The sequence below is a fragment of the Malaclemys terrapin genome, chromosome 23 (assembly GCF_027887155.1).
Source record: "Malaclemys terrapin pileata isolate rMalTer1 chromosome 23, rMalTer1.hap1, whole genome shotgun sequence".
In the NCBI taxonomy this organism is placed as follows: Eukaryota; Metazoa; Chordata; order Testudines; family Emydidae; genus Malaclemys; species Malaclemys terrapin.
In genome coordinates, this window is record NC_071527.1 from 19,836,262 (window position 1) to 19,842,429 (window position 6,168).

Sequence of the window (6,168 nt, forward strand, 5' to 3'; positions counted from 1 at the left end):
ACAAAGTCCCAAAACTATGGCCCTTTTTGGTAACATTTCGCCTTATAGTTAACCTCACAATTGTAATGGATAGTTGAATTTTCCTAATCTATCAGGTTCAGCCTGGAATCAAGGTCTCCAGTTGTGAAACCCTCACTTTGTGATAAGAGGGTCATTACGTCCTGCTGAGACTCAGAAGCGTCTTCATTGGCTGGATTAGGTGATTGCATTATCCTGAATTAATATTGACTGATGAAAAGAAGCTCAAAGCAAGAGGTTTGTTTCTTGATAGTTTGGCTGATAAAAGTCTCCTTGGTAAGGTTACTAGGCCTTTACCTCCCAATGATCTGTAAACCTACCGTAACTGCATCCCCTACACCAGCTCAGAGCCACAGGGTCAGAGAGCAGCTGCCTTGCAAACAGCTAGTTGCAGAGAAGCAATAGCAGCAGATAGGCCAATACACAAGGGATTCTCTGCCCCTGCTTTGAAGTGGGAAGTGAGAATGAGACCTGGCTGGGGACAATTCCACTTCATAGACTTATCCAGGACTGTGAATTATGCCCTGCCATATGCACTTGAGGACCAGTCCTTTAAAGTAGAAACAAGGCACCAAAGACATGAAGGAGTCTGGGGGCACAGTGCTTCCCCATGTGAATTAGTTTGAGCTCTTACATTTCAACACCTTTCGAGGTCTCTTCCAGTTCTAGGAGATAGGATATCTCCATATATATTTAGAGGGGGAGGGATAGCTCAGTGGTTTGAGCATTGGCATGCTAAACTCAGGGTTGTGAGCTCCATCCTTGAGGGGGCCACTTAAGGCTCTGGGGCAAAATCAGTACTTGGTCCTGCTAGTAAAGCCACAGGGCTGGACTCAATGACTTTTCAGGATCCCTTCCAGCTCTAGGAGATAATAATATATGGAAATATACCTATTTATAACTTCCAAGAACAAAATAAATAAAATATTAGATACATCTAAAAAAACAGTCTGGAGGACACCCCAGACCCCCAAGCTTGCTGGCCCAGAATATATTTCCCTGCAGATGCAACCATTGATGCCCTCACAATCAATCTAGTTAACACAGTAAGACCTCAAAATGCCCCTCGCGGCTGTATGAAAAAGACTGAGTTAAAGTCCATTGCCAGACTAGCCTCTATGTGTCCTGTTACAGGGTCTAGTGTTAAAACCAGCATGCTTTAGTGCCATCTTTTCCCAGCTGAGGGCAGATATTTCTGGGGCTGGACCTTGCCTTAGTCTCCTTTGAAGATCCCACCCTGTACTAGAAAAAAACCAAAACCAGTCAACCCAAAACCACCACAACCAACAATATCCTAGTTTTTATACAACTCTTTTCAGCAGTGGATCTCAAAACACTTTATCACCATAGGAATTTGAGCTTGGTCTGTTCTCTGAAGACCGTTCACCAGGGTTTTGGCTAGTCTAAGTTTCAAATGACTCACTGCGTGCAGTAGCTGACACTGTTGTGTGAGATAGTTGGCGGCAAAGGCATCTTCCATTTTCTGAGGGAAGCATCTGAGGTAGAGGAGAGGAGACAATGGTGCCTGCAGCTGACAGCAGGCTGACATTGCTGTGTTATGTAATATGTTTTAAAAAATAAGGTGGTTAGAAAAGACAAAAATCTTCTTGCCTTAATCAGAACTCCACCACACTAGGGAAGAGGCTTCCAACACCACCCTCAGGACGCTGTTCCCTAGCGAGTTCAATCTCTCTGCTAGGAAATGGTGCCTGCGATATCGGACTCAGCCTGGATTTTCCATCACTTCATTTCAAAAGCAGTGGCAGAATAAGAGCCTCTCACAGCCTCTGCTGAATTCCTGTGAGAGGTAAATCAAGGCAGAGGATAGGCCTCAGTCTCAAAGGAAAGGAAATCACATACTCTGCCTTCTCTCCCCAGTCTCTGCGGGGTTGCAATAAAAGTGTGACTCACCAGAAAGCTGTGGAAGATGGAAATGTGTTGCTTGGACTCAGTCACCTGACCTGGGTCAATGTCACATGGCTGGGTCAGTATCCACAGTCAAGGAGGCCTAACACTAAAAATACAAGCACTTAGATACCACAATGACAGGGATGGATGGATAGATTAGCTAGAATGATTTTGGACCCCTCTTTCTGTCTGGGAGTCTGTCCAACTGTGTTCAGACCCTCTCAGATCCCCAGCGAGAGGCAGCTAAGTTTAATTAGAAAACCCTTCTCTGTAGCAACATATTTAAACTGAGTGACTCATACTGTGAGAGGAGAATATGAAGAAAACGCCGGCATGTGGCAGTGATTACTGCTAACTGGTTTAAATTATGTGGCCTGCATCTGGCAGTAGAGGGGGAATGCACAGCATCTTCAGGCTGCCTTTGGTGCTGAAAAGGCTATTGCAATTAATGCTCTAATCTTCTGGTTTGTTAGCTCAGAGTAATGCTGTGGGGGATGGGACTGGAACAACCACTCTTCTTCGCACCCCACAGGGAGAAGAGGCAAAATACCGATTTAGATGCTTCACATGTTTGGCAGCTGGATAGTGGGGGAATTTGGGCTGGATCGTTTTTTGTGATTAATGATTTAAGATGGAAACCTTGAATTTAGATTAATTTGTACCCATGGAATCAAAGCCTAGAGATCCCTGCAGCATCCCTAAAATATACACACTGCTACTCTTCATTCCACTGCATCTGCCATGGGTCATTTGCGGCTTGTTTCTTGGTTACACTGAATAAGGAAGAAACACAGATGAGCTGGATTTTTGCCCCAAAGGCCAAGAGACAATCAGCTCCTCCAGGCTTTTGTTTGTGATCTCCATTCTTGAACTTCATGCAACCTTGAGGAAAATCATGAATGGTGTGGAGAAAGTGAATAAGGAAGGTTTATTTACCCCTTCACATAGCACAAGAACCAGAAGGTTTAAAACAAACAAAAGGAAGTACTAGTTCACACAATGCATAGTCAACCTGTGGAACTCATTGCCAGGGAATGTTGTGAAAGTCAAAAATATAACTGGGTTAAAAAAATAATTAGATAAGTTCAGGGAGGGTTGGTCCATCAATGGCTATTAGCCAAGATAGTCAGGGATGCAACCCCATGCTCTGGATTTCCTTAGCTCGTGACCGCCAGAAACTGGGACTAGGTGACATGGCATGGAGTCCTGTTCATTCCCTCTGAAGCATCTGGCACCAGCATTGTCACAAGACAGAATACTGAGCTAAATGGACCATTGATCTGACCCAGTGTGGCCAGTCTTATGTTCTTAGGAGTCATTTCCCTTTATTCCTGTAATTTGATCAGACAGGGAACAAAGACATTTGTTTGGGGATTCATATCATAGATACATCACAATAAGAACTGACTGCATCTCCAGGGATGCTAACTAGGAAAATTTAAAACATCACAGAGTGAATAGCCTTTTAAATGTTTCTCTAAGGCACGCAGCAAACCCATCACAAGTGGGAAAGATTTGCCTGACCATCCATCCACATTGACGGATTCTCCCTCCACGTATGAGAGGCTTGTCAGTGCTGGAGCCCAGGATGGAAAGATAGCCCTGACATGTATTACACCGAATAAATACCCGCCCTGCAGAAAGCAGTGAGTAATGTGGATTTACTAGAGAACAGTGAGCACATTTTCCCAAGCAGCATTTTTATATTTATTGGAATGCCTGAAGGAAAAGCAGAGGGTATAGCTGGATGGCAGAAATCATACAGTTTCAATTAGGCAAAGGCTTCAAAGCCTCCCCTACAAGGAGTAGCATATGCACCAGCTCCAGTAGCATATGCTTTTTCACACAATGCCCAAGTAACCTGTGGAACTCATTGCCACATGATATATTGAGGTCAAGAGTTTAGCAGGACTAAGGAAAAGGTTGATCCCTTAAGAATATGTGCCAGCTAGTTATGCTAGACTATCTGTTCAGCCTTGTACTTAGCTGTGACATTGAGTGCCTTTTCCAGACCTGAGGAAGAGCTCTGTGTAACTTGAAAGCTTGTCTCTCTCATTAACAGAAGTTGGTCCAATAAAAGATTTAAAAATTTTATTAAGATGATGTTAAAAAAAAATAGTAAACAGAGTTTGAATATAGAAGTTTCTGGTTATCAGGGAATAACACAGATTATCGAGGGTGCAAAGTTTGGCTTAAAATCAGGTGGCATGAGGAATACATAATCTGCAATATCCCCGATTGGGGGTAAAAGGTTGATGGGTCAAAGTACAGACATTGAGATATGAGGGTATGAAGTTCATAGAGTGGTTGTGTTCGGGTATGGAGTATAATGAGTGGATATGATGATGAGGATGGATTGACCCTCATTTGGTGAGATTTAATGTTTAGGGAGTTTATGGTTCCAGTTCATATGATCCAACGGAGAAGGTCACTTGGTCCCTTTCTCGTAGTGGGAGAACGATGTCTCCTAATGTCCTGGGACCAACACAGCTACAACAACACTGCATATAAGGAAAATCTTGGACATTTACAGGGATAACAAGAATAACCAGCATTATAGCATGGATTAAAAATAACCAAGACTTCTGGAAGGGCTATAAAGCCTCCTTTTTCAGGGCAGGAGCCTCGACATCTCTCTGTCAAGAGGGTACTTTCCCTGGGGGTAGGTTATCCCATCGCTGACTCCTGAAGGGTTCCTGCACTTCCCTCTGAAGCAGCTGGTGTTGGCTACTGACAGATATGCGATACTTGTCTAGTTGGACTCATAGGCGCCAACTTTCTCCAGTGCCGGTGGGTGCCCGTGCCCCCCGCCCCTTTCTCCACCCCTGGCCCCGCCCCGACTCCACCCTTTCCCCGCCCCTGGCCCTGCCCCCATTCCAACCCCAGCCCCAAAGTCCCCACCCTAACTCTGCCCCCTCCCTGCCCCTATTGGATCCCTTCCCCAAATCCCGGCCCCGGCCCCACCTCTTCCCCCTGCGCACCACGTTCCCCCTCCTCCCTCCCTGTCCCGCGAATCAGCTGTTTCACGGCACAAGTGCTGGGAGTGAGTGGGGGGAGAAGCAGGACGCGGTGGTGTGCTCACAGAGGAGGCGGAGGTAAGCCTTCCGTGGGTGCTCCAGCCCCAGAGCCCCCACACAGTCGGCGCCTATGGTTGGACTCCTGGTCTGGCAATTCCCATGTTCCCAGAGAGAGTGAATCTTCAAAATCTGTAATAGGAGTCTAGGGAATTGTCTGTATTACTGTCAGGGAGTCTGGTGAGATGGCTTATCTTCCTGGGTCTAGCATTTGGGCGTGCCTCAGTTTACCCATCTGTAAAATGGATTAAATTATACTGACCTGCCTTTGCAAAGTACTTTCAGATCCTAGAATGGAAAGTGCAAAATCAAATCATTTAATTTGTTAAAAATAAACAGTCAGAAGGGCTGTGTGTGTTAGGAAGTCGGTATGAAGTAGTGCAGTAGAAAGGCGGCATTTGTTCAGAGCAGCATAGACATTAGCTGCAGGGAAATAGATCACTATCAGTCAAATGGTCATGTAGACTCTTGGGTGCCATCTGGTGGACACATGAGGGAAGGTTCTTAGATGGAGTTAATTGTCATACAGTGATGACAATGTACAGTGTCCGAAGAACTGTTCCACAGAGTCCATGTAAAAATTCGCTCAGTGGCATATTTTCTGGATTTAAATCCTACCACAATTAAAATGGGTTTAATGTGTTTAAATATTGTTAGATCAAAAAATTGTCTGGGCAGATGTGAGCTGCCTTGTGGCTCTTGTTTACTGGAATCTATTTGACAGATTTGCAAAGTACAGAATTCATAAGGTGCAGCCTGATCGCAGCCTGGATGTGTCACACAGGGGATCATAGCTCAGACTGTTAGATTTAGCCTCTTGCTCTCAGGGCGATGGTCTAGGAGGGCTGTGGAGGGAGCACCTGATCCTGTAAAATTCAATTCAAAGGTGAGGCAAGAAAGGAAAATCTTGGTTACCTTCCTCTTCCGGCTCTTGCAGAGCATCTTGACTTATCTGTGTCAGTCCCTTAGATGGTGAGCTCTTCAGCATAGAAATTGTCTTTAATTTTTGTCTTATAAAGGGTTGAGGGCACTGTTGGCACATACCACATAATGACAACAGGCCAACAAACGTCCAGCCAGGGATTTCACAAAATGCTCATTTAACAAACAAGCAGGACACAATGAACTTGTAATAAAGCTCCCTAACACTTACTATGGAAATGAATTT